A 27,471-nucleotide genomic window follows, 5' to 3' on the forward strand; every position below is an offset into this window, starting at 1 on the left:
GGCATTTGCCCAGTTTTTCCAGACTGGCACAGACTGGAATGGCGAGATAGACTGACAGCAACAGAGTAGGTGGGGGTAGACCTGAGAATAACTCCCACACAGAGCATTATGAAATCATTTGGGCCACAATAGAGTCAACTCCATCCAGATAGCCATATGGACCTCATATTTGGCGGTACCATCTTATATTCATCTTTTATGTAAGGATGACAGCAGGCAGCAATCTGAGGGAGACTCGACAGTTGATGCTATAAGGATAAGTTACAAGAAATTATGGTGGCAATTGCAGGATAGCCACACCTCCTACATAAGATGTGCTACAATTTTTCCGGTCTGCAGTCCCCCTAACTTCTCCAATCATAACCCATCCTTCTTCTAAGAGTATCAGTTATAAATGGGATAGTCCCGTATTGGAAGGCGATTGTTTTGTTTTTTAAAAGAGCATTACATGAATGCAAGCTCCTGTGAGGACTTTTCTTCCATCCCACTGTACTCATTGATGAGCATGTCAAGAACGTGCCCACGCCCTCCCCAAATTGGTCAGTCTACCATCAACCCTACTTTTCCTCCAGGCATGGAAGTTAAAATGGCCCCAGAGCAAGTCAGGTGGAGTAGCTCCTGCTGAGGTCCAAGTTAGTACTGCAGAGATACCCAGCTAAGTGGCATCAACAATGGGCATTAGCTCATCCATTGCCTCCTTTCACAATCTGGTAGCACAGAAGGAGGAGGCAACTGGTAAGCTGACACCAGTCATAATTACCTCTGAAGGATGTGAGCCAGCCAGCCTCTAATGCACTGACCAAGCAGCTGGGCCTTGCCTCTGGTTTCTCTTAGTCTCTAGTGGCCCTCTAAGGCAATGGCCCACCAGGAAATTGCCCTGGTCTGTTTGCCCATCTTCCACTAGGGATCTCTGGAGACTGATCAAGACTGTCCCCTCCACTATTTTATCCTCATGACTCCCCTGTAAGTGGATGGAACTAAGAGAGAGTCACGAGTGACTGATTAGAGGTAAGAACTAGGGTTGCCAATTCTGAGTTGGGAAATACCCGGAGATTTTGGGGGCAGAGCCCAAGGAGGGCAGGGTTCGAGGAGGGGAGGGACTTCAGTGGTATATAATACCATAGACTCCATCTCCTGCCATTTTCTCCAGATGAACTGATACTTCTCCCCTGGAGATCAGTTGTAATAGTGGATGCTTTCCAGCCACTACCCCTGGAGGCTGGCAACCCTGTTTAGAACCCTTCTCCTCAGTCCTATTTGAGTCTTTAGCCAATACTTCCATAGTGACTGTGACACAGAATGCTCACAAATGTCTAGCTGCTGAACAGGAAAAGGTCGGTTATATAATGCTGACAGGAAAAAACAGCTTCACTTCAAGAAGTGCACTTCCCAGGGGAAGGGGAGAGGGACACACACCTCATAAAAAGCATTATGTAGTAAGCAGCATATGGTGGGTAAAGATGATAATAGCACAGAGGCTTTTAGAGTGCTGTGAATGTATTTATTGATGTACCTACCATGTATTGTCTCTGAGAAATGTTTTTGAACACAATTGAGCATTTTATCTTTGTGGGAAGAGTATGAGTAAGGCAGTGGGTTATAAGAAAGACAAGTCTGAAAGAGTTCAGTTGGAAAAATGACATCTGTACAACCAGTTTATTAAGCCTGTAGGGTTTCTCTAATTGACAGGAAGTTTATAGATAGGAAACTCTAACATCCTTCCTCTTCTAACTTGAAATATCACAAGCAATATACAGCCTGGCCCAAAATGACACTAAAATGGATGTCAGCCAGAAACAAGTCTGTATATGTAGTTTAGAAGTGTGGCAAAGTGCAGTTGATCCATTAATGACCTCTTCACCTCCCCAGGGAGATGCATAATTTAGGACAATGGGTATCCCAGGAACCTATTGCTTCACCTTTATTTATTTATTTGTTTATTTATTTATTTATTTATTTCATTAGATTTTTATACCACCCTTCCATTCATCCCAGCAACACTCCACCTCACTTCCCCTCACCCACTTGCCCTAATTAAGCAAGATTTAATGCTATTTACCAAACCAAGCTTTCCCCATCTGGTATCTACAGGGTCATCAAACACTGTTTACACTTATAGGCCCCCCACAAATATACCCATCAAACTTCTCCTATATCATTGTCCACCTCCAGAAATACCATCAAGTCATTGTTTTGGGGGCTAATACATCAGCCTGCCCCAGTGAGCATTTTGTCTATAAAATACAGCATCCCGCTCCATAGCAGTGTGTATGTCCCTGGATTCTCTGCCCTCTCTTCCCTTTATGAAATGTTGATCATTTTGTTACTGACTCGGTGGATTTTTACTTCAAGACTGGCAATTATTGTCTTCTCCAAAATTGCTTTCTCCTCTCTCCTCCTTCATTTCCTCTTATCTAGCCTTGTGTGTATTCTTGGTGTGTTTGTTTGTGTGCTTTATCCTTTTATTTTTATGTTTAGAAAAAGAACCTTTCTGGTTGAATATCAGCCTGATTTATTTTGAGAGTTCTCTTAAGGGAAAAATCCCTGTAAACATTGATAGAGAATTCCAGTTGCCACCAGTCACTTTGTCGCCTTTAAAGCTAATTTTCCCCAACTAATTGAGAGACTGCCTGTTTGGGTAACAATAGTGCTGCTGCCTCTTATCTTTATAGTTGCACAGCCCCCAAGGGCATATCTTTAAGGGAATGGCTTCCATTGTAGTCCAGCCCAACAGCTGCGGTTCTCACAGCTCAGAAAGCTGGATTGTTTTCTTGCCTTTGACACAACAGTTTGAAGCCTCAGTGCCTGTACAGCCAGGTGATTGTCTGCCAGGTGATTTGAGCTTTGCTAGAAACCTAAAGTGATATCTCATGGTACCCTTTCAGCTCAGTCCACACTGCTATTCTCTCTGAACATTTGAAAGCTTTGCATTTAAATCTGATGAGACAGAGGACAGAGATACACTGAGACATTTGACACCAGCTTTGAGGGAAATCAGGCGCTAATTTTAGTGGTCCCTTCTGACTCTCAGCATGAAGGAGTATCCCCACTGTCTGCTCTAGTGTTTTTCTATAACCATAGAACAGAAGCAAAATAAAGATAAATACATATAAGAGGTGTATCTAGTGGGAAATGTCAGAAAGAACATAATACTTCAGGTTTTACAATAACTATGATTGTCTATATTGATGGAATGCCCCCAATCTCCTGTCCTTCACTGCTGAAGCATTTTTTTATTTTAATCCAGTTGTTATCATCATGAGGTTTTGAATGTATCTACTAATCCACTAGCTGATAACCTTATACGGTGACAATTTCACGATTGTATCTCAATAGCTCATGTCTGGAGGGAAGAAGTGCACTTTTGGCATATTGCATCTAATTTATTGTGGTCAGGGGTGTGATCATTTTAGGGGATAAATTTCAAGCTCATCTACATTTCTAGGACACAGCAGTCTATAAACACTGGTGTTAGAATAGAAAGGAATAAGTGTAAATTTGTTTTTTTGGGGGGGGGGGTTCCACTGGCATTTAGCAGTTTAGTGTGGTGTTGGGCTGGGTTCTGGGGGGCTTAGGTTCGAATCTCCACTCTTTTATAGAAGTTTTCTTGGTGAACTTGAGCCAAACACATTCTCTCACGGTTACTATGAGGATAAAACAAAGGAAAGGACAAGGTAAGCCTCTTTGGTCCCTACTAGGGAGAAAAGTAGACTTTAAATGAAGTAACTAAATATATGAAGAAATTCATGACAGTAACAGTGGATTATTCAGGATCACGTGAGATTTGGCATGAAAAAGAATCATGCCTCATTTTCTCAGCGGAGATGAAGGCCTTTAATTAGCTAGCAGTAAAGTAAATCAATCACTGTGATCATAAAAAGACTGTGGTTTCTCAGTTTATATAAATACAGTAACAAAAAAGGTTTCTCCCCTATCGGAGAGTTGCTTTGTTGAATCAAATGGCAAAATACGGGGGGGGGGGGATACAGATTGCCATGGGCCTTGCAGGAAGTGGGACGTTTCTGCACTAAAACTCCTCACTCTTCCTCAGTAAATGCTAAGAGGTACGGTGGAAAGGGCATGAGGAGGGATGAACCTGGGAAGGATATAATCTTACTTCCAGGTGAGATGCTCTAAGCTTCCTGGAGTGTCACTCTGCGAAGAACTTTTTTGTGTCCTCCTCAGTTTCTTCGAGGTATGAAATTAGTCAGGAGACTGGTAATTCACTGTCATAAGTAGATAAATGGGATCAAGAAAAGAAAGGGTGCACCAAGCAAGGAACAAAAGAGACAGTTTGTTGCAGTGAACTTGTTTCATTGTTATTGTTTTGCTGTGTAAATGGGAGTCCTACTCCTCTGACTAGCTGGGAAGCTGGAGTAGGTGTCACTTCAGCTGCCATAGATGCTGTAGAACAGGGGTAGTCAACCAGTGGTCCTCCAGATGTCCATGAACTACAATTCCCATGAGCCCCTGCCTTTCTAACACCTCCCCCCCAAAAAAAAATCAGGAACAAGGTTACTTTTTTAAAGCTTCAAGACTCATAATTCCAAAAGGGGTGGCTGAAAAGAAAGCACTGTGAATATATGATTAGATGCATAGGCATAGCAATGGAGAAGTTTTACTTAAAAAAAAAATAGCTTGCATCGCGGTCCCTTTAATACAGGGAGAAAGGTGATTGGCTGCCTGGCTTGACTGACAGGTGGAGGAGTGTTGTGTGTGTAGCGCATTCCTCTTCTCTGCCATTTCAAGTAGGCATGCGGAGTGCCAAGGAGCGTGAGAAGGCGGCTGAGGAGAGCGAGAGAGCCAGGAGGTGAGGAATGGCCGGAGGCATAATTTTTTGTAGTGTTACACCATTGTGCTGGAGTAACGCTATTTTTTCGATATGCGGAATGGCCCTTTTAATAAGCAAGCAATTAAATTAGTTATGGGCTACATCTGCCCATGCTCAAAACTGGGCCGGACTTCTAGTATTTTAAAAGCTTTGATGGGTTTAGGGCATTCCCCTGGTCCAGATTTTCTTATCAGAGTGTGGAAGTGACAAAAATAACTGCCTGAATAAGGACCTGCTGTTAGCAGTCAGACCCTTCCTCTGACTGAGGGGTAGAAAACCATAAACACCCCTCCTCTAATATCATTTCAAATGTCATATACTGCCTGACCCAAAGTAAAATAAAATGGATCATGACAAGTCTGGACAATGTAGTTTAGAATGTGTGAGAAGGAATGGCTGACCCGCTAACCACCTCCTCCCCACCTCAGGGAGATGCATAATTTAGAACAAGAGGGTTCCCAAGACTCTACCAGCTTCATCCTCAGCCATTTATTCTAATCAGAGAGTACTTAACACTATTCCCCAAACCTGGTATCTTTCCTGTCTAGTAATCCGAGGGTCACTAAGAATCTTTACACCTATAGTTCAACTTCCACTATACTTTTCCTGAGTCATTGTTCAATCCTGGAAGTCCTGCCAAGGTATTGTTTTTAGGAGCTAGCATATCAGTCTTTCTTTCTTTCTTTCTTTCTTTCTTTCTTTCTTTCTTTCTTTCTTTCTTTCTTTCTTTCTTTCTCTCTCTCTCTCTCTCTCTCTCTCTCTCTCTCTCTCTCTCTCTCTCTCTCTCTCTCTTTCTTTCTTCATGCCCCTCTTTAACCAGTCATCTCAGGACAGCTTACAACTAATATGAACAATAAAACCAATAGCATAAAAACACATTTAAAACTAATTTTAAAAACAAACAGCATGACACAATTCAGTTGGTTTAAAAGCTGAATTGTCTGATAAAGCCACTCCCAATAGCTGGGGTATAGGAGGAGAGTAACCAAACTGGCCATGCGATGTTCCGGATCTTCTGTATGTATTGGCCTCAACCATATACCTTCCCTGAGCAGTATTTTGCCCTATATCAAGGGGCAGCCTGTTCCAGTATGTGTGCATGTGTGTTCTTGAACTCTCTACCCATCTACATGTGGGCATGCCTCCTCTTCTTCCTGTGAAATGCTAGTTATTTCACTGCCGCTTCCAGCAGTGATACTGGTAAATATTACTTCCCCAAAATTGCTGTTTCCCCTCTCCTCCCTGAACTCTTTTTAGCTAGCCTTGTAGGCATATTTTGCCCTTTTGTATTTCTTTTAACCCCTTCTGGTCAACCTAGCCTGGCTTATTTCAATAGCTCTCTTGAGGGAGAATCCCAGTTACCCCCTCTTGTTTTGTCTCATTGAAGCTAATTCCCTCCCCCCCCAAAAAAACTATTTAGGAGACTGCCTCTTTGGGTAACACTGCTTCTGAGCCTTTCCAGACAGAACATTGCCTTTCCACTAGGGATATTATTTTGTGCAGTTTTGGGACTCTCTAGTACAGCAATAATAGTTATTTCATGGAAGGCAACTGTGCTGAAGAAAAAACAAAAACGTCTGGTAACTGTGCTTCTTCATCCAGTAGATACCTAATATTTTAATGGAAATTGTGAGCAGTTTTTTTTACTAATAGTTTTGAGATGGGAGCAATGCTTTTACTCTTGACTGCAGCGTGAAATGTCAGCTCTCAAGGATTAGGGTTTTGCAACAGTATTGACTTAGGAGCTGCCAAAGTGGAAATCACTTTTCTTCTAATACAAGCTGACTTCATAATACATGGAAGCAAAGCTTCCTTCTGTTCTTGTTTCCGAAGCATTAATGCATCCCCTCACTTTCCCTGTGCTAAAGAGATACATTTGAAAGCAGCAGCAGAGAGAAATTCACCTGCTCAGGATTATTAATAATAAATCGTAGTGAGATGCTTTGGACAAAAGAGAAAGGTACCATAATAGTTCAGTGATTTTGGTCCCCTCATCTTCAAAATTCTTATAACAGTGAAGGCACTCAGAAACACGGGACCAAAATTACCTCTGACTGAACATAACGTACTATGATTATTATTGTAGTAGTTTGTTTCTTTCACACATCTGGCAGAGCTAGGGTAGTGGAAAAAGTGTTATTAGTGTCTACTGGAGAGATTTGGATTCATGTTAGAGTTGCCATTGGGAAATTTCTGGAGATTTTTGGGTGGAGCCAGGGTTTGAGGAAGGGAGAGAACAGTTGCCATAAAGTCCAACCTCCAAAGCAGCCATTTTCTTAATGGGAACTGATCTCTGTAGCCTGAAGATCAGTTGTAATTTCAGGAAATCTCTAGCCCCCCTCCCCCCCCCCAGATGAAAGCTGGCAACCCTTCAAGTCCACACCCAGTCAGGAAGCTCACTAGTTGCCCTAGGGCTAATACATTTGCTCAGCTTGTCCTGCCTCACAGATCTTTGAAAGAAGGTGGGATGAAAGTGCATTATATAGGCATTTGTTTATAGCCCACCCTTCTCCCCAAACTAGCTTATAAGAATCAATTTTCCCACCTTCGTCTTACCAACATAACTACAACTCAGTCAGGCTAAGAGAGAGTGATTGGCCCAAGGTCATCCAATGAGTTTCCATAGTAAAATGGAGATTCAGACCTAGTTGTCTTAGATCCTTGTGTAGTACTCATGCTGGCTCTACCTAATTTGACAAAAGGATTGGTATTAATATTGATGGTGCATATGCTAAATTGTGGACATAACCCTATTAGAGCCTCATGACGACTAACTTCACTAATGTTGACATACCTGATTGTGTTGGTGCAATATCTGAAATACATAACATGATGTGACTTGGGTGGCAAGGGAACAGCAGCAATTTGAATGCATGATTTGATTCATGACATCATTTCCCCACCAGGCCTCTTATTGGTTTGAATTGGTTGTTTCAGATGGAACATATGTGGGAAGAGGTAATTTCTATAGTGATTGGTGATATCCCCATTTTGGTGGACATGAAGAAGAAGAAGAAGAAGAAGAAGAAGAAGAAGAAGAAGAAGAAGAAGAAGAAGAAGAAGAAGAAGAAGAAGAAGAGTTGGTACTTATATGCTGCTTTTCTCTACCTGAAGGAGGCTCAAAGCGCTTACATTCACCTTCCCTTTCCTCTCCCTACTGCTTGGTCAGAACAGTTTTATCAGTTCTGTAGGGAGCCCAAAGTCACCCAACTGGCTGCGTGTGGAGGAGCAGGGAATCAAACCTGGCTCATTAGATTAGAAGTCCACACTCCTAACCACTACACCAAGTTAACAAGTGAGAAAAGTGAACATCTTGTATATTGTCCCATTGTTAAACACGGGTATTGTTGGAAGGTATGAATAAAAGTGCATCCTGCTTTAAATAAGAAGAACTTGTGTAGATTGGACCAAAGGCACTTCTGGTCTACAAACCCAGAATGCAAACCAGTTATGAATTGTTTAGTATCTCTGCCTCCTCTTCCTTCTTCAGACTCTCTATCTCCCAGATTTCTTTTTTGTAAGGTATAGCTCTATTTCAAAGTTGATACATGGTGTGATGTTTCATTCCTCCTTGCTAGAAAACTGATAGAACTATAATTCAATCTGTAAAGTTGGTTGTGCTTATCATTTCCACCAAACAACACTTTTGAGGGTTCCCTACCCCCCGGCGTATGGTGTGGGAAGATGACAGTTCAATTTGCATAAAACTAGTATAAATTTAAATTGTGTCCATAATCTGCCTCCCGCTTCTCACGTTCTCTGACCCTTTCCTTTTCTACTCTTGCCATCCTACTTCTCTCTTTTTTTAAAAAAGCAGACAGTGTAATTCCATTAGCTGATAGGAGGCCAGTTCTGGCAAGGAAGACGTGGCTTAAAATATGGCCACAGCTTTTATTAAACAGCCTCTCAAACAGAGGGTTGGCACAACATGATGTAGAGACTGGCATATGCAGCCTGCTGGGTGCTGCCCACATCCAAAGCCCCTCAGGATCCATCGCTAATCCCCGCTGGGAAACACAGACCCCCGTGCTCTTGGACATTTCTAATATGGGAGAGGCCAAAGAGTGCAAACCTCCTTGGCGGCCCCCCTAGGGCCATCTGGTCACCATGAGCAATCATGCCCCCCCCCCACTGGTTGGACTCCCTGCTCAAACCACCACTTTCTTAAGAAGGCCCCACTTCCAATTGCATGCCGGCTCCCATAAACAAGCTCATATCATGTTGAAATCTGCTGCAATGAAATAACAATCATAACAAAGCTATAAAAACAGGGAGGGTGGGAGGGATCCACTGTCTGGCACGCAGCAAAGAGGCCAGGGCCCAGCATGTGGCACTATATACAGAAGCGCTGCTGGCCCCGCCCCTCACACACTGCTGCCCGCAGCATGCCAGGCAATGCAGCAGCTGCCTGCCCGTGCCATGTCCTTCTCGCCCACCCTCCATCCCACCAAAAGGTGACTTTGGTAAGTCTCCGCCATATATTGATGTAATTCTCTTTAGGTCAGGCTGATATTTGCTAGTGGGAGATCAGTGCTGTAGTAGCACAGTGATCATATGGACGAAAAAATAATGTTCACACACTTCGGTGGTATACCTCAAGTATACATTGTATACAGATTTGCCCAACCTATCTCTGTAATTGTATAAAGTGGCTTTTAAAACAGTAGCTCCATACAAGAAAATGTCTTCTGCCTAGATGTAAAGTCTCCCTGTCAAGTGACATGGGTGGAGGTACGCAAGGAGGAAGCACTATTTTGAAAGGAGTTCTTCTGAGAATTGACTGTATCTCCTCCAAAAATCCTTCAGGAAAGCAGGACAGTCTCTATTGGGTACTCAGTTGCATTGCAGGAATTCCAAGGATGCTTTGGTAATGGGGTCTTTTTTCTAAATAAATGTGGAAACAACCTCTGTCCAGTCAGTGTGATCTGAGGTCTTTCCTAGGTAAGCTGTACACAAAGACTAGTTGTAAGCCAGCAAAGAGTTTGTAAGAATGATAGCTGCAGGACATAACGTCTTGGGGATTTCCTAGCTGACAATGTCCTGTTTTAGCCACTCTAATTTTAGAAGTACTATCTTAAAAACCAAATATAAACATGACTAATTTCTCTTGACTGTTTGTTGCAGTCATTAGCCATATTCCTTCATGAGATATATTTGAAATGGCCAGTCTAGGCATTCTTTGCATTTAATCCAAGCTATTTTGGACAGTGCTGTGTATAATCCTTAGGGCTCCCGTTGGCTTTTGTTAAGATTGCAGACACAATGGCTATTTTAATCAGATACATTTATTTCAGTCTCTTCTTAGTGTAAATGCATCAGCTCAGATTCTCAGCTGGCATAAACATTTGATAACATAGACTTTGATGAGTTAAGTTGATTTACACAAGTTGAGAATGGAGACTTTAGTCTATTTTTGTTCCTGAATGTGTTTTTTTTCTATTTTTAACTTAGTTACTTGGTTATCATCCAGTTATATCAGAAAAGTCAACACCTGTCCTTGCAACAATACACTTCTTCTCTGTGCCATTTCCTCTCTCTGTAACTGATTCCAATTCAGTTTTATCTTCTCTGTTTGCTTCTCAAAGACAATTTTCCTGGGATGACCTCTGAGCACGCCTCATTTCTATTTCTCTGTCTTAGCGGGGAATTGTTCATCTATGGTGATACCATTTAGAATGGGAGGGGCTGATAATTGCTTTTCATTGTTAGTAATTTGCTAATATTGATGTATTTCAATATACCCAAACAAGAAATGTTGCATACTCAACTGAGATGAATGAAACGGTTGCTTGAAGCAGTATTTAGCTTTGCTTTTGCTTGGCTGCACAATTATAGAGGGAAATATTCTGATTAAATTAAATTCTGCTCTCTACAAAGATCCAGCCACCAAAATAACAGAGTTGCTATCAGTGCAATCCAAAACAGAATTCTGTCCTCCTAAATCAATGGATTACTTGGTAAATTTGCCACATTAATGGTGGGCAACATATACCGTAAAAAGGCAACCCAGATTAGGAGCAAGGAATTTACTGAAGGAAAGATCAGGCCTTACTATGGTGGAAGAGCTATGAACACAGCGGCTACTTGGAGCAATGATTTAGGACCAAGTGGGTTCTGCATATAACACCTACCTGTATAGGGCAACAGCAGTGTTAGCCTGAGTAGCTATTCCTTGCTCGCCATCAGCTGTGAAGAAGGCTGAAGTGAGAAAATGTATTACCCAACCCTTATTCACAACCTAGAAGAAGAGAGTTGGAACCTATTTTTAGAAACCACATCCCCTGCCAGAGAACCGCGAGTGCTGGTCATTCTTGCTCATTGAATCTTTACCTAAAAGGAACTCTCATTAGTAAATCAACAGTGCATTAAATCTGATGAATGTGGGCAGAGACTAGCAGTGCCATTCTGAACAGAGTTACACCTGTTTAAGCCCGCTGACTTCAATGCACTTTGAACAGCACAACTCTGTTCAGGATCACATTGTAAATGTATGATCTGCCCACCAACTGTGGTTTTATTTTTTTGAAATGCTTCAGAGTAGCAGATTTCATTCAAAGTTTGCTTAACAGACTTAAAAAAAATGTTTAACCAGAAAAGGTTCTTTATAAGCCTGATTAACGTGCTCAGTAATTCAGAAGTCTATAATATTAACAGCAACAACAAAACAACAGTAAAGAGAAAGAAAATGATTACAAGTAATAATATCTCTAGCAATATCCCATGTGGAATATTGTGCACAGATTTTGGACTCATATTTCATGAACAATGTCAGCAAGCTGGGCAAATTTTAAAGAAATCACTTGAGTTGTACAGGGTGGAAGATACTTTGGAATCTGAGAAGACATTTTCAGTGTATTGATTTGTTCCCCTTTCTGTGATGGACAGAACCTATTGAGAAGCTTAGCCTAATTTGGGGGTTTCTCCTTCCTCATATCTAAGCTGAATGCAAAAGGTAAAGGTTAAATATATTAAAAGACTAGAAATGCCATTTATGTTTCTCTAGCCCTATGGGAAATTCTTGGCTTCATTTCTCCATTGGCCAAGGCTTTCATCTGTTTGTAGTGATAATATTTTCTCATGGCAACTCACTGGGTTTAAAATCACAGCAGCAGCCATTAAACGCATGACAGCTGTCAAATTTCCACAAACACATAATTTTTATCCTTTAGTTCCTGACTATAAAGTCAGCAGTGTAATAAAAGACAAATTCACATCTGCACAAAGTAATAGGATTGCACACAACAGGGATGACCAATTTCTGCATTTCCATGCACCACTCCAGTGATCAGAGAACCTGAAGTGTGCATATTCTCTCATGCATATTCCAGATCAACATTATTGGCACCAACTAGCAAGAAGGGCTTCAGTTGTGAAAGAGTACAGTTACGTATCTATTATTTAGTCCATTTCTATCCCACCCTTCAACCAGTGAGATACAGATACATGTCACAGCAACGTTCTCCCTTCTTCCATGATATTGGCATCACCTAGTTTTAATGGCTTCATAACTATGTATGAAATGTAGGGTTGTCAGTCCCTTGTTTTAATCTTTATCGACTTTTGACTTGGCCTCTGCTGCTTGCCCTATAACTGGGAATGAAATCCCCCCCCCATTGCAATTTAGGCTAGCTTCAATGCACCATTGACAGCTTATGTATTATCATTGTTTCTTCCTTTTTTACTTACTGCCCAGGCTGCTTGGATATCCTGAACAGGACTGGATCTCTGGTTTGGAACTTCAGGAGTGGTAGCTATCTGTTTCCTTGAGGCTTTCCGTTCTTCTGTGTTTTTTTTCTTCTTCATTGCCTGAAAGGATTCACCTGTTTGGCACTGAGATGCTTAAAGCAACCTACCTTCTATTCTACTGCCTGATACTTCCCTAATTCCTCTGCCCAGATAATTGCAGTATTCCACATAATTCAGATTTTTACTTTGTTCAGGTCTTAAAATGTCATCCAGATAAAGATTTCAGGTTGTCTTCAAGGGCAATCCCATGTAATATTGAGATTATTGTGGCATGGATCCATGTGGATCATGTGTAACCAAAAAAGAGCATTTGGTTACACACATTTCTTCATAGTTGAAACCTGGGATCTTTAAAAAACAAAACAGAAACTAGAGCTGTCAGGAACTGAATCTGAGGCTTTCTGCATGCAAAGCATGTGTTCTTGCACTGAGATATGGCCTTATTACTAAAGTGATAGAGTATCTTCTCTGCTAATTCTTCCTTTGACTAACTGAGGAGTTTACTGTAAATAGCATTTAAAAAAAATCTTATCTCCCCCCCCCCCCCTCCGCAGGCTTGCCACCACCTAGCTGACAAATCTGAATAATTAATTTTTTATCACTATGCTTCTAAGCTGACATTTCCATCTCAAAAGAAAGAAAGGAACATGTTTAATTAAAGAAGAAAGTGCTGGGGTTTAACAACACTTCAATCACACATACACAGTTTAATAACACACTGTCCTTTCACAGCAACACTGTCGCTTTTCAAGCAATATTTACCTTTTTTTCTCCCCTAACATTTCTAAAATCTGTTTTCTCAGAACTTTAGCAGTAGCAATCTGCCAAAAGCTCAAGGAAAACACAATTAGCAGAGACCAAATGTATGAAATGTGTACGTATAAAGGGGTGTTCAGAGTGCCTGCATTAATTTATTCTGGATTCAGTCCTGTATAGTACTTTGCACCACAAACATCAATTTTTCTTTTTATTTCTTTTTATTTCAACAGTTTTCAATCAGATGCTTAGCTGAAAGCCAGTTTGATGTAGCGGTTAGGAGTGTGGACGTCTAATCTGGCATGCCGGGTTTGATTCTGCACTCCCCCACATGCAGCCAGCTGGGTGACCTTGGCACTGATAAAACTGTTTCCTAGATATACACAGATATATAACTGGTTGAAGAACAGTTTCATTCATACGTACCTGCCTATCACTGTGTTGAAAAATTGCTTTTGGTATTTCTTGCCAAAAAAAAAAAAAAGTTCCCCCACTCATTTACATTGTCCTCACTTGGTCTCCCTTTTCATTGCCTTCATTTGACATCAGTGATGTTATCACATAACCAAATCTGATCAGTGGTTGCGCCCGCTGTCACGCCGCTGCCGGTACCGCCCTCCCCGCTCCCCGCAGCGCAGCGCTGGCTGCGCCCAGAGGGAACGGCCACTTCAGCGGCCGAATCACACAAGCCTAGTTAGGGCTTCTGGAGCACAGTCACTTTAAGACAAGCCTTGCAACTGGGAACCAGGAAGTCTTTGAACTGAAAATTTAAAGCACTCAGAATTAAAATGGAAATTGAATTCAGTGTAGAAGGGAGGGATTTATTCGAACTGGAAGTGAGTGAAATGCCCCATGTAGATGACACCAAGGTAACCAGGATGGCAGGAGGACTCCATTGGAAGATGGCCATTGCCAATTACATTTTGGTGGAAGGAAAGGGGGCAGTTATAATGGTGGGGATTCATAATGACAATGGCAAGCTCATTACAAGCAAGGTCAGAAACAGTTGAATTTTGTGCTTGGCTAATAATATGGGACAGTGGTGTTGAAGAATAAAATGAACAAGAGGAAAATGAGAAACCTCTTTGAGTCCCCACTGAGCAGGAAGGCAGGTTAGAAATGAAGCAAATAAAACAAAAACACAATCTAAAATCCTGACCTTTGGTGCCATCACTACTTTTGAGCAATGAAAATGCAAAGGCAGGCACTGAGGCATCTGAAAGTTTTGTATGCAGGTAGCTTACTGGAAAGGATGGAAAGGAACAAAAATTTGTACAGGAACTAAATGATACATAATGTTCGCCCCAAGGTTTTCAAAGAACTGGCAGAGACAATTACAGAGTTGCTATCAATCATTTTTGACAACTCATTAAAAACAGATGAGTTGCCAGTTGACTGAAGGACAGCAGGGGAAGTCACAGTATTTAAGCAGATAATAAACAGGAAATTGTATGCCATTGTAAAACCAACTTTAATATCTGATTTAAAACATTAAGGTTAAAATAACTGCAATGCAAACACAGGTCCAAGGGGTTCAGATAAAATGATCAAATCACGAGAGGATTGTAAACACACCAAGGGGAGTTCTGATTACCCTTTTATTCTTTGTAATACGAGTATGTGCGGGGAAAGAGCACAGGAGAAAAGAAATGATGGGATAAAAAAGGACAGGCAACAGCCAATCCATTACACTATCCTCATCGATCATTCTTGAATCAAGTAGCATAGACCAGAATCTTAGTCACTGTGCTGGTTGTACTACAAGACCAAGTCATCTTTAAAGTTTAAGAAATAAACTTCTGTATTGCTTAGTGCCTTTTACAGTCATTGGTTTTCAAGACAAGAGTGAAAATGGAGGCTGGTATGAACTAGAGTTATGAACTAGGCTTTAATGAAGTCACATAGATTAGAACCTTACCATTACAAGGAGCTCAGAAAGAAGCAAATATCATTTAACTGTAATTTTGGTTGCTTCAGCAGAGTGCTAGGAGAAGGCAGTGCGAGAAAGACAGGTTGGCCTCTGATTTCATTCATAAACAAAATGGCTCCCAAAGTTGTTTGAGATTCCTGAATCTATGTTGTTAAGCTTTCATCCAAGCGTTTTACCGAGTTCTTCCAGAATCTTCTTCTTTCATGCAACTACGGCCAAGCGGTTGGTGTGGGCGAAGCACTGGAAAGAGTGGAGCGGCGGGGACTTTCCCGTGTCGCTGTTTGGCGGGGGGAGGGTGAGTGGAGGGAAGATGCAGCGGCCACAGCTTGTTCGGCTGGTCGGGTGCGCTGTCAGCGGAAGCACACCCGGCACGCAGGAGGCGGGGCCAGAGGCATCTTTGAACGCGGTCTGGGGCTTTTCCGCCTCTTTGCCGGACTGCTGAGCAAGTGACCCACCCTCCCGATCCCAATTTTAGCCTTGTTAATTTCTTTGTGCTTGTTTCTGTCACAGCGGGGTATTCGCGTGGTAAGGAGCCGATTTTATGGGGAGCTGGTGCGCTACCGGACTCCCCACCAGGTAAGGGGCCCCTTTAACGGGGTGGTGGAATGAGCAGCGTCAATCCCCAGCAGGGAGTGCGCTGCTTGTTTAATGACCAGACAACTCAAAGGATTAAGCTACGGAGGTTTGCGCCCTTTGGCTATCCTTGTGGGGCTGTCTCCCACTTAGATATCCAATTGGAGGTTCACGTATTCCCAGTGGGGATCATGACGTGTTCCTTCATAATGTGGATAAATGGGGCAGGCTGCTTAGTGTTGGCCCCTTTCCATGCTATGCCAACCCTCCAGATAGGATGTGTGTAATAAACGCTGTGGCCTATGTTTAATCCAAAAAGAATCTTTGAGTCGCATCTTACTTCCGCAATTCTGACCTCAAACCTGCCAAATGGAGTCTCCAACTACTTCTCTATGGCTAGACCTAGCAAAAAAGGAAAGACTTACTAACATGGTTAATAAGAAACCATTTGAAGAGCATGACGAACAATGGTGTTATTATTTGGACTTTCTTAAGAAAGATAGCAAGTATTAATTTTTAGGTTAGGACCAAGTATAATTGATAATGTGACGGGGATTGACTATATTGTTTCTTAAGTTAGTACTACATTATTTTATTATTATGTAAGTGACAGATTTTATTTTCCTCGGCTCCAAGATCACTGCAGATGGGGACTGCAGCAAAGAAATTAAAAGACGCTTGCTCCTAGGGAGGAAAGCTATGGCAAATCTAGACAGCATCCTAAAAAGCAGAGACATCACCCTGCCAACAAAAGTGCGTTTAGTCAAGGCTATGGTCTTCCCAGTTGCAATGTATGGCTGCGAAAGTTGGACCATAAGGAAGGCCGAGCGTCAAAGTATTGAGGCTTTTGAACTCTGGTGCTGGAGAAGACTCTTGCGAGTCCCTTGGACTGCAAGGCGAACAAACCGGTCAGTCCTAGAGGAGATAAGGCCGGACTGCTCCTTAGAAGGCCAGATCCTGAAGATGAAACTCAAATACTTTGGCCACCTCATGAGAAGGAAGGACTCCCTGGAGAAGAGCCTAATGCTGGGAGTGATCGAGGGCAAAAGAAGAAGGGGACGACAGAGAATGAGGTGGATGGATGGAGTCACTGAAGCAGTAGGTGCAAACTTAAAAGGACTCCAGGGAATGGTAGAGGACAGGAAGGCCTGGAGGATCATTGTCCATGGGGTCGCGATGGGTCGGACACGACTTCGCACATAACAACAACAACAACAAACAATATTTGCTTTGCTAGCTGGTTTTTCAGTTCTTCTCTGCAACTTTTTTGTAAATGCTTTATATATAACAACAACAAAAAAAGCTGTTTGAGATATGCAATCTGCATTTCTGTTTCTTATTTACTTAACATGCTTGTGCCTTGATTATTACTTTTTATTATTATTTATTAGATTTGTTTCCCACTGTTATTGGTAACCATCTCACGGGGGGAGCATAAAACCCACACACATAAAAACATAACCCCCCAATTAAAACCCACAATTAGCAAAATCTGACAAGGGCATAAAAACTCCCCCCCCCCAACCTTCATGCACCCAGTGCTTTAAGTGTGGTCTTGGGTACTTGTCACAGATGAACTGACATATATATGAATATGTGAGTATAAACAGTACATATAGCTCTCTAGCACTCTCTCATCCAACCACCTGCAGGATCAGACTGGCTTGGTTATAGCAGTAGATGTGTGCTGGGGCCCTTTAGTACCTTGGTACAGTTTATATGAACAATTGCTGTAGAGCAACAGGTTATATGAGCGTCAATGTATATGAAAGGCAGTGTGGTATAGAATGCCTAATTATGACTAGAGAGGCTTGGATTCAAATCTCTGCTTGCCATGGTTTTATGTCATGGAAATGTATCATTTATTTCTAAAACACCCCTTCAGAGACTTGCTTGACTCAGCATTAAATCGAAAAAATAGAAATAATAAAATATAAAACCATTAAAACTAACAAGTAGAAACACCAACCAAAAAACCCCAGAAATATAAAAGCCCATAAAAACCTAGGGCATGAAGCAATTGGAAGTCCAAATGATCTTCCCTGTGCTTGAAAATCAGGAATGGGGTACTGGCAGGTTCCTGATCCCATATAGCAGAGATGAGTCTTTCTTAACAACACCCATTTATTAGTAAATAGATGCAGGAATGAGAGAGAGCAACTGGTTTTAGGACAAGAGAGCTCAGGACCTCTACAATTCTAACAGAACTAATGAGCATGGACTCTACATCTTGAGACTAAGAAATCATATACAAACACCAGGGGGGAGGAACAGAGTGTTCCACTGAAATATAAACAATAAATACCACACACTCCTAAATACTAGATCATCAAAACAATTTAAAAGAGTACCTGTACTTATGAAAACTTAAACCATGAAACTTACGTCACCAGGTAGTGTGAGTACAGCCATTCACACCGCCCTGAGCTCCCTGGCAGGATAGCAGGATAAATACACAAAGTGGGTTTTTAAGTCTGTCATCTGTCATTTTAAAGCTCCTACTGATAGGCAGAGCTTACTGGGTCGGAATATGCAGGAAAGGATATGAACACTTTGGGTTCTCTGACCACTTGAGGGATGTGTGAAAATGCAGACGTTGGTCATCCCTGTTGAGTGCTATCATCTTACTCTGTGCAGATGTGAATTTGTCTTTTATTACACCTCTGACTTTATAGTCAGCAAAAATGCTGCATACTCACAGATAAAAATTATGCGTTTGTGGAAATTTGACAGCTGTCGTGCGTCTAATGGCTGCTGCTGTGATTTTAGACCTGGTGCCCTTCCATGAGAAAATACTATCTCTATAAGCAGATGAGAGCTTTGGCCAATGGAGAAAAGAAGCCAAGAATTTGCCTTAGGGCTAGAGAAACATAAATGGCATTTCTAGTCTTTTAATATATTTAACCTTTACCTTTTGCATCCAGCATAGATATGAGGAAGGAAAGACCCCAAAATCAGGCTAAGGGGAACAAATTCAATACACTGAAAAGGGCTCTTCTGATTCCCAACGTGTCTTTCTCCCTCTACAACTCAGTGTTTTCCTTCATAATCTTTGTTGCTTGTCTCTGAATTTGCCTGGCTTGCTGACATTGTCCATGAAATATGGTGACCAGATCTGCACACAATATCCCAGATGGGATATTGTTTACATAATATGACTCTGAATCATTTTCTTGTGTTTTTTTCAAAAAGTCGTTTTGTTTTTGCTGTTGATATTATAAATGTCTCAATTACTGAACAAGTTAGCCCAGCTTATAAAAAAACCGTTGGAGTTTTTAACCAGATTTTGAAAGAAATCTGCTACTCTGAAGCATTTCAAAAAATAAAACCGCAGTTGGTGGGCAGATCATACATTTACAATGTGATCCTGAACAGAGTTGTGCTGTTCAAAGTGCATTGAAGTCAGCAGGCTTAGACAGGTGTAACTCTGTTCAGAATGGCACTGCTAGCCTCTGCCCACATTCATCAGATTTAATGCACTGTTGATTTACTAATGGTAAAGATTCAATGAGCAAGAATGACCAGCATTTGAGGTTCACTGTCAAATCGACAGGATGTGGTTTCTAAAAATAAGCTCCAGCTCTCTTCTTGGTTGTGAATAAGGGCTGGGTAATATATTTTCTCACTTCAGTCTTCTTCACAGCTGATGATGAGCAAAGAAAAGCCATTCAGACCATCCCTGCAGGTGCTTGTGTTATCGTATATGTGATTTCTGGATCTCCATCTTCTTGATTTATCCTTTGTATTGGTAGTGTGGCTAAAGTGCAGACTTTGAATAAACAAATTGACTGCATGACTTGGCTTTTTTTGATCAACATCACTATGGCAGTGGGGGAGACTCTTTTCACATCACAGAATTATTGTGTGATCTTTCCACTGGAGAGTTTCCAAAGCTTCTAATATTCCTGAGCAAATGCTATTGCTCTGTTAAAGCACTTTTAAAAATCCAGGATCCCAAAAATAAACGTGTGCTACCTCATCACACTTCACATAGTATCTGGAAATTGAGGAATTGAAATTCCAAAGAAAGCCACTTCACTATCCTGGTTGTTAGATACTTTTGACTCCATTTGTTTTTCAACACAGCCCCCTTTTTTCCTCAGTTCCAGTTCAAGGTGGGTCCTACATTGCCCCTTCTCAGAATCCAATTAAATTGCCCTGATCATATACATAAATCTAACTGGCTAGGGGGGAGTAACTTTTGTGCTCAGACAAAGGGGTGGTTGGGGGAGGAAGCCTCTGAAGTAACAACCAGGTGGTGGTAATAACTGCAGCAAAGTAGTGCAAGCAGAGTAAAACATTCAAGGATTTCAGAGAACATTTTTTGTGCTGAATATTTGGCACAGCGCTCCTTCTTAGAAATGACCCTGAGGCTCCTGTGCCATTGCCTTCTGAATCAGAAAGCTTCTCTCAGCCCGAGAAACTAGAATAACCAGAAGCAGCTCTTCCCTTTCTCAGCTGGAACCACTGTAAAAAAATTAGAAAGCTGAAGTCCAGTGTAAATCACAAAGTGTGTTTTTTTGTCAGTTGATAGATATACATTGGGGGCCTGACTCCACCACAGTCATACGAAATCAGTCGTGCAAAAAAACAAAAACAAAAAACATGGCACCCTGTGTCTCCCCTCCCATCTCTGTCTAATCAGCTCAACTGGACTCAGGCAGAGGCCACAATAGAAATGGATGTAGCTCCAAATGAGGTGCAACAGCAGCCAGCAATTCTGGAAAGCAACAAAAACAAGAACCAGTGTTTGCTCAGTCCTTAAAACATGGAACAAAGTTCATACTGGAAAACTTGTGGAGAAGTCTCTTCTTTGATTCTAGTCAGACCTTGTGAAAAGGTAGGGGAGACAGTGTTTCCAGACTGAGGCTCTATTTTGTGTTCTTCGTCAGATAAGGGCTTCTATGATTGGTTGTTCCACATAGGGAATCATTTCCAATACAACACAACCTAAGGAGTCTAACTTGCTACAGCATACAATTATGCTCCAGCCATTGATGAGATGTGTCAAACTGGCAAGAGGCACTCAGGTCTGCTGTCCCAGACAAATCTCTTTCGCTGCAAGAGATAACTGGCAATTTTGAAAACTGAAAATACTTTTAAAGGGGAGGGAGTTGTTTAATGTTTAACTTTCAGTGTGCATCTAATCAGAGTCACAGCCTTCTAAAATCACCGACTTCAAAGGAATTAGAAGGACATAATTATGACAAGGATTGCTTTATTTTTACGAACCAGTCTACTCCACTGTGGCACAGACAAAAAGGCAAACAATGCAGAAATTGAAGGGGGGGGATGAGCCAAACAGAATCACACAGAATTATAGAGTTGGAAGGGGCCACACAGGCCATCTAGTCCAACCCCCTGCTCAACGCAGGATCAGCCCAAAGCATTCTAAGGGATCCAAGGAAAGTGTGTATCCAACCTTTGCTTGAAGACTGCCAGTGAGAGGGAGCTCACCACCTCCTTAGGCAGCCTATTCCACTGATGAACTACTCTGACTGTGAAATTTCCCCCCCCCCCGATATCTAGCCTATATCCTTGTACTTGTTTAAACCCATTACTGTGTGTCCTTTCATCTGCAGCCAATGGAAACAACATCCTGCCCTCCTCCAAGTGACAACCTTTCAAATACTTAAAGTATCAAGTATTTGAAAGTATAAACCTAGGGATTATCAGTAGAGGTGTGCATTTGGCTCTATCCAAGCCAAGAAAATAGTTTGAAAATAACTTACTGCTATTTATCAGCTATTATTTCAGCCATATATGGGGGATGGGTATTTTTGGCTATCAAGCATAGCCAATCCTAGATAATCCTAGGGGAAAATGGATTATCCTGGAAAATAGGATAGCCACAGTTGAATAGCCACAGGTAAAAGTGAGTGCACTGCCTTTAAACTTCGTTCCAGGTGAAGCCGCAGTTTCACAAATGCATGTATAGGAACTTTAAATGCCTTTGGCTCCATTATAGCCTATGGGGCCCATTGTAGTCAAGGATCCCCATAGGCTATAAAGGCAATCTATGTGAGGCTCTGGGGGAGCTATTTTTTGAGGTAGAGCCCCTCTGCAAACCTGCAGGTACCACTGCAATGCTGACCAAGGGTGGTGCGTAGAACCACAAAATAGCTACCATAAGAAGTAGAGCCAGCCACAAAATGTCAGAGAGTGAAGTTATACATAATAGTAACTTTTCAACATATCAGGCAGAAGTGTTGTTGGACAGGATAGCTTTTTAAATGAATATTGTTTTTAAAAATATTTTCTTGCATATGCACAGTTACACAATGGAGATACTTTTGCAGTGTTGGCAGCCAGTACTGAAGCAATGTTTAAAAACTCTTCACAGGCAATCAGATCTCCAATGGCCCCACTAGCTAAAAGTTCCACCTCGCCGTGCACATTTCCCTAAAATCACATGGTGGGCATCAGGAAGCACTAAGGTGCCTTTGGGCAGCATGTGGAGGATCCCTGCCCTAGGCCCTGGTTCATAAGCTTGATATCCTGTATGCCAAAGATACATATAAGAACATATGAAGATACTTTTTTTGAATCAGATCATTGGTCCATCTAGCCCAGTAGAGTCTAGCTGGCAGCAGCCCTCTGAAGTCTTAAAGGAGTGGTTTATCTCAGATCTACTTTGAGTGATCCTTTAACTAGAAAAGCCAGGGAATTAACATGGGTCTCTCTCTGTACACAGATCTGGGCTATGGTCAGGAGTGCATGGAACCACTAGCAGGATTGTAGGAGAGTGGAAACTAATCCTAGGAAGTGGCATTTTTATGCGGGAGTTGTAGCCATAGCCTTTGTGATTCAAATGACGGTGGCTTCCCTTTTTTGCATAGTCACAAGCAGCTGCATGTGGAGCTGTTGGTTTGCACAATTCCTTTGGGGTCGTAAGGCTGTTGGTACTTCTGCACATCATCCTGTGGGAGAGTCACCACCCAATAGAGGAACCCAATCATAGTGGGTGCAATAACCAAAAGCTCAGTTCATGCCTATACGACTTCCAGGTACAAATCCACAGAAGGGATCGCAGATATTGCATTGTAGTTATTGCTAGAATTCAGCAGTACCTCTAGAGCAAGCAACACAAATACACTCTGTTTCTAAAAGAATAATAGAGTTTAAAAAGGCAAATATTCTGGCAGGGAAAGCCTTTTGCTGAAGTTGTGAGTCATTGGCACTTTCATAGAAACAAATTCTCACATTTATTCAGCAGCAGGTTTGGGAATTTTTTGTCACCCATTGGTGAACGTGTATACTCACTCAGCAGGACAGCAGCAGGATTTTCCTGTGAAATGTTTTCCCCTTGCTTCCCAGGATTTTTTTTTTAATTTAAATGGGTTAAATTGCATCATTAATAATCCAACAGACTGAGCAGCTCACGGGCATTCTGCCAAAGGACCATACTTGCAAAGGGCTTTTGATGCGCAAGGATTTCTCAGAAGAGTCACCTGGTGGAGAAAAAAGGTACAGGAAGTGGATGATCAAGCCCAGCCTGCAAGTGCAAAGGGATCAGCAGGTCATTCTGGGGGTGAGAGTGAGGGAAGCAAAAGAACACATTATTGATAGGAAGTCAAAGAGGAAAAAATACTAAAGATGAGGACCAAATATGCACAACCAAAATGAAATAAACATGTAGCAGATGTCCCACAGGCTTGATCCCAAGACCTTCATAATTCATTTTTTAATACCATGGATTCTAGAAGACTGGTACTGATTCTGATGTGCTTGCATCACTTGCAGTATCATTAAACCTTTCTATTAAAGTGGAATGCACAAGCACATTCACCACCCAACAGCCCAGCTCAGGTATGGATTCATCCAAAACTGAGGACTTTGCTGACTGTTGTAGGGCACTTCGGAAGGCACAATGCATAAAGAGCTCACCTGTTATTTCTGCCATTGTATTTCTGCCAGTAATGTTTATGTAGCTAAGATCAGGCTTAAGGGTTTGGTTTTTACCTTCAAGGCCATGCACAGTCTGGGCCCAGTGTACCTGAGAGACCGTCTGTCTGCCTATATCCCCAAAAGAGCATTATGTTCTACCATCTCCAACTGGCTGCGGATCCCTGGCCCCAAAGAAGTACGTTGGTCCTCAACAAGGGCCAGAGCTTTTTCTGTTCTGGCCCCCACCCGGTGGAATGAGTTCCCTGAAGAGATCAGGGCCCTGCCTGAACTTCCATAATTCTGCAGGGCCTGCAAAAGGGAGCTCCTCCACCATGCATTCCCCTGAGACTGACCGACCCAATAACATCCACAGGTTGTCCTTCCTCGGAGCAAGCACTCTTTGAAGAGCAAGCACTCTTTGTCAGACTATATTCCCTGTCATGTAAGAAGATCATAGTCTGACAAAGAGTGCTTGCACTCTAAAGCTCACGCCTTGAATAAATCTTTGTTGGTCTTAAAGGTGCTAGTGGACTCTGATTTTATTGTGCTACTTCAGACCAACACAGCTACTCATTTGAATCTATCATCAGAGCATCTTAGCCTGCTCAGACATAAGCCCTAACGATAATTAAAATCTTAAGCCTGAACATTGTTGCTTTTGCTTATTTAGCGGTTTTTATTATTTTAGCTGATCTATCCATCCAACCATATCTTTATGACTTGAATTTAGAACATTTGGGTGCCACCTCTTCTAACCTACTCAAAGCAGCTCAGAATAAGACAATAAAACAAAACCAACCAAGACAGTAAGAACAAGTTAATAAAAACAAATGACACCAATAAAAAACAGTTCAAGCAATAAAATAAAAACAAGTCAATAAACACATATAGATAGCTTCCCCCCCCCCCCAAAAAAAATCAGGTCAAGACAATAAAAACAAGTCAGGACATAAAAACACATAAAACAAAGAAGCCTAAATTGATATTGATAAAACAATCCTGAACCTAGGAACAGACAAATAAATAGCTTTAAAAAGATGGAAGCACCTTAGTTTGGATGCAGAGAAATATCTTGGGCTTTAGTGTCAGAACCAGTTTGGTTCGGTCAAATTGTTGTGGTTCCAATGTATATCTTTCCACCCATCCCCCCACCTTATTCTGTGTATAGTTACCACTATTGGTCTTTGAAGAGTAACTGACTGATGTGTTCCTGTGGAGAACTGCCTTTGTGTTATAAATCTTGTTGGGATTCATTGATGCATTGTACTGTAAGAGCTTTGAAATCTCCAGTTCTCGCCTGGAGATTCCCAAGTCTGGATACTGTCGCAAACCATTTGGAATGTCTGTTCTTTTTCATCATTACAAATATTTATTGAGCAAAGTGCACCAATAATATGTTTAAACCAAAGTAAAAAAAACAACACATATCTAACTGCACATGACAGAACAGACCAAATGCATTTCGACCCACAGGGGTCTTCCTCACTGGTCAATATATTGTGCGAGATGCTCTCTTGTATAAGAACAAAATCTAAAGGCTTGCTGGGTGGCAAAGAAAAATCATGAAAAAAATGAATGTTTAAGACATGGTAGAATGAGCATGTATTTTTTTAAAGGGAAGTCTAATTTTAATATATTTATTTATTTATTTGATATATTTAACTTTCATAAACATGGCGGTAACTTACTGTCCGGTGTAGCTCCAACTAGTATTTCTAAAGTATCTGGTTTGGAGCCCACCTTCTAAAATATGTATTATCTGAGGCCACCACTCTGTAAAGAAAATGGAAATGAAATTATACAATTCAAAAATTAAAAATGCCATATTTCAAACAGAATATCTCCATACATACCTCAGCTTTTGCCTAACTCTACATCAAGAGTACATTTCCATGTGTGTCAGAAAAAGTTTTGCCATTGTAATGGGAAGGGGACTTTTTATGCCTACCTGTTGCAACACAGCTGTTATTGCATCCAATTCTGTGGACTAGTGTTGGAAGTCTAGTGAAGGGATGTTTGTGGGGGGAGGGCAGAAAAGAAAGAACCTCCAAATAGTTTAAAATGTAATTCTCCACTCTAGTAAATGCAGACATCCAGTCCATCTCCTCATTCAGGCCATGTGCAAAAGAGTCCAGCTGGTATATCCAAAACAACTCCCTTTTCCTCAAAAGTCTTGCTAGCGTGATGTCCAGTGCAGACACCTGTTTGATCGCCCAAAATCTGTGTCCAGCTTCTACAAAGTGCTTTGCCAGAGGAACAGTTATCCTTTTACGTCTTATGTTGCTCCTATGTTCACATATCCATGTCCTGATGGCCCTTGCTGAATATCCCACATACCGTTTTCTACACGGACATTCAATTACATAGACTCTACAATTACTTGAATAGTTTATGAATGATCTTATATAGTATGTTTTATCACCAGCCTGATTCTGGAATGTGTTTCTCTTGCATGCCAGAGTGCAAACTGAGCAGTGACCACAAGGGAAAAATGCATGAGGAATGCCCTTTCTACCTATTGTGATTACCTCGGTTTTGTTCATAGAATCATAGAATAATAGAGTTGGAAGGGACCTCATAGGTCATCTAGTCCAACCCCCTGCACTATTCAGGACACTCACATCCCAATCGCTCATCCACTGTAACCTGCTACCCCCTTAAGCTTTCACAGAATCAGCCTCTTCATCAGATGGCTATCCAGCCTCTGTTTTAAAATTTCCAAAGATGGAGAACCCACTACCTCCCAAGGAAGCCTGTTCCACTGAGAAACTGCTCTACCTGTGAGGAACTTCTTCCAGATGTTTAGACGGAATTTCTTTTGAATTAATTTCATCCCATTGGTTCTGGTCCATCCCTCCGGGGCAAGAGAGAACAACTCTGCTCTATGCTCTATATTAGCGATCCCCAACCTGTGGTGAGTGGTCCCCGGCGATGAGTGGTCCCCGGTGATAAAAAGGTTGGGGACCACTGCATGGCAGCCCTTTAAATAATTGAAGAAGGTTATCAGATCCCTTCTCAGTCATAAAGGTGGAGCTCTGCATCTGGGGATGGTTGACAAAAGATGCCAATGTTTTTGCATGGTTGCTCTGACATAATTATATGACCTGTTGTATGTAAAAAACAGCAACCATCCTATCAGAATCCTGATTTCTTATCTTTGGTTTCAGAAGGAACTCTCTAGTTATATTTTTAGGTTTATAGAAGGCATGTTTTAAAATTTTGGCTGAATAGCCCCTATCTGACAGTTGTTTTAATACTATTTAATACCTCCCTTACAAAGTCAGAGTCAACACTACAGTTCCTCCTGATCCTTAACAGTAAAGTAAAGGGTAGGTTCTTTTTTAGATGGAAAGGATGGAAACTATCAGCAGCTATGTAGGAATTAACAACTGTGGGTTTTCTACACATTCCTGTTTAAATCCCTATGTCATCCTTGCTAGCTACAATGTCTAAAAAAATAATTCTGGATGCGTTGAACTGCATTTCAAATTTGATGGTGTTATGAATGGAATTTATATAATTCCTGAATTGCATCAGCTCTGCCTATGAGCCAGTCCAAAGAATGAAAATATCATCCAGAAATCTCTTGTACATTGCAATATATTTTTTATAAGGATTTTCATAAAAGTATATGTTGAGTTCGCTTTAGAATAAACCTATCTTTTGTGCCAAGTTAAAGACTGTGTTTTCTGGGCAACTGATGCAAACTGACATTTAGAAGTGAATTTCTATCTGTCTATCTACCTAG

At 41.5% G+C, this 27,471-nt stretch overlaps 1 long non-coding RNA gene across 1 annotated transcript in view; it reads right to left on the minus strand.

The window, feature by feature from the left end:
* The window catches only part of LOC143820138 (uncharacterized), a 66,415-nt gene that overhangs the window by 13,506 nt on the left and 25,438 nt on the right, over positions 1-27,471 (minus strand). Inside the window, exon 2 of the long non-coding RNA XR_013225253.1 lies at positions 23,100-23,287. This is a non-coding gene — a long non-coding RNA (uncharacterized LOC143820138). The remainder of the gene's footprint in view (positions 1-23,099; positions 23,288-27,471) is intronic.

The sequence above is a fragment of the Paroedura picta genome, chromosome 11 (assembly GCF_049243985.1).
Source record: "Paroedura picta isolate Pp20150507F chromosome 11, Ppicta_v3.0, whole genome shotgun sequence".
Classification (NCBI taxonomy): Eukaryota; Metazoa; Chordata; class Lepidosauria; order Squamata; family Gekkonidae; genus Paroedura; species Paroedura picta.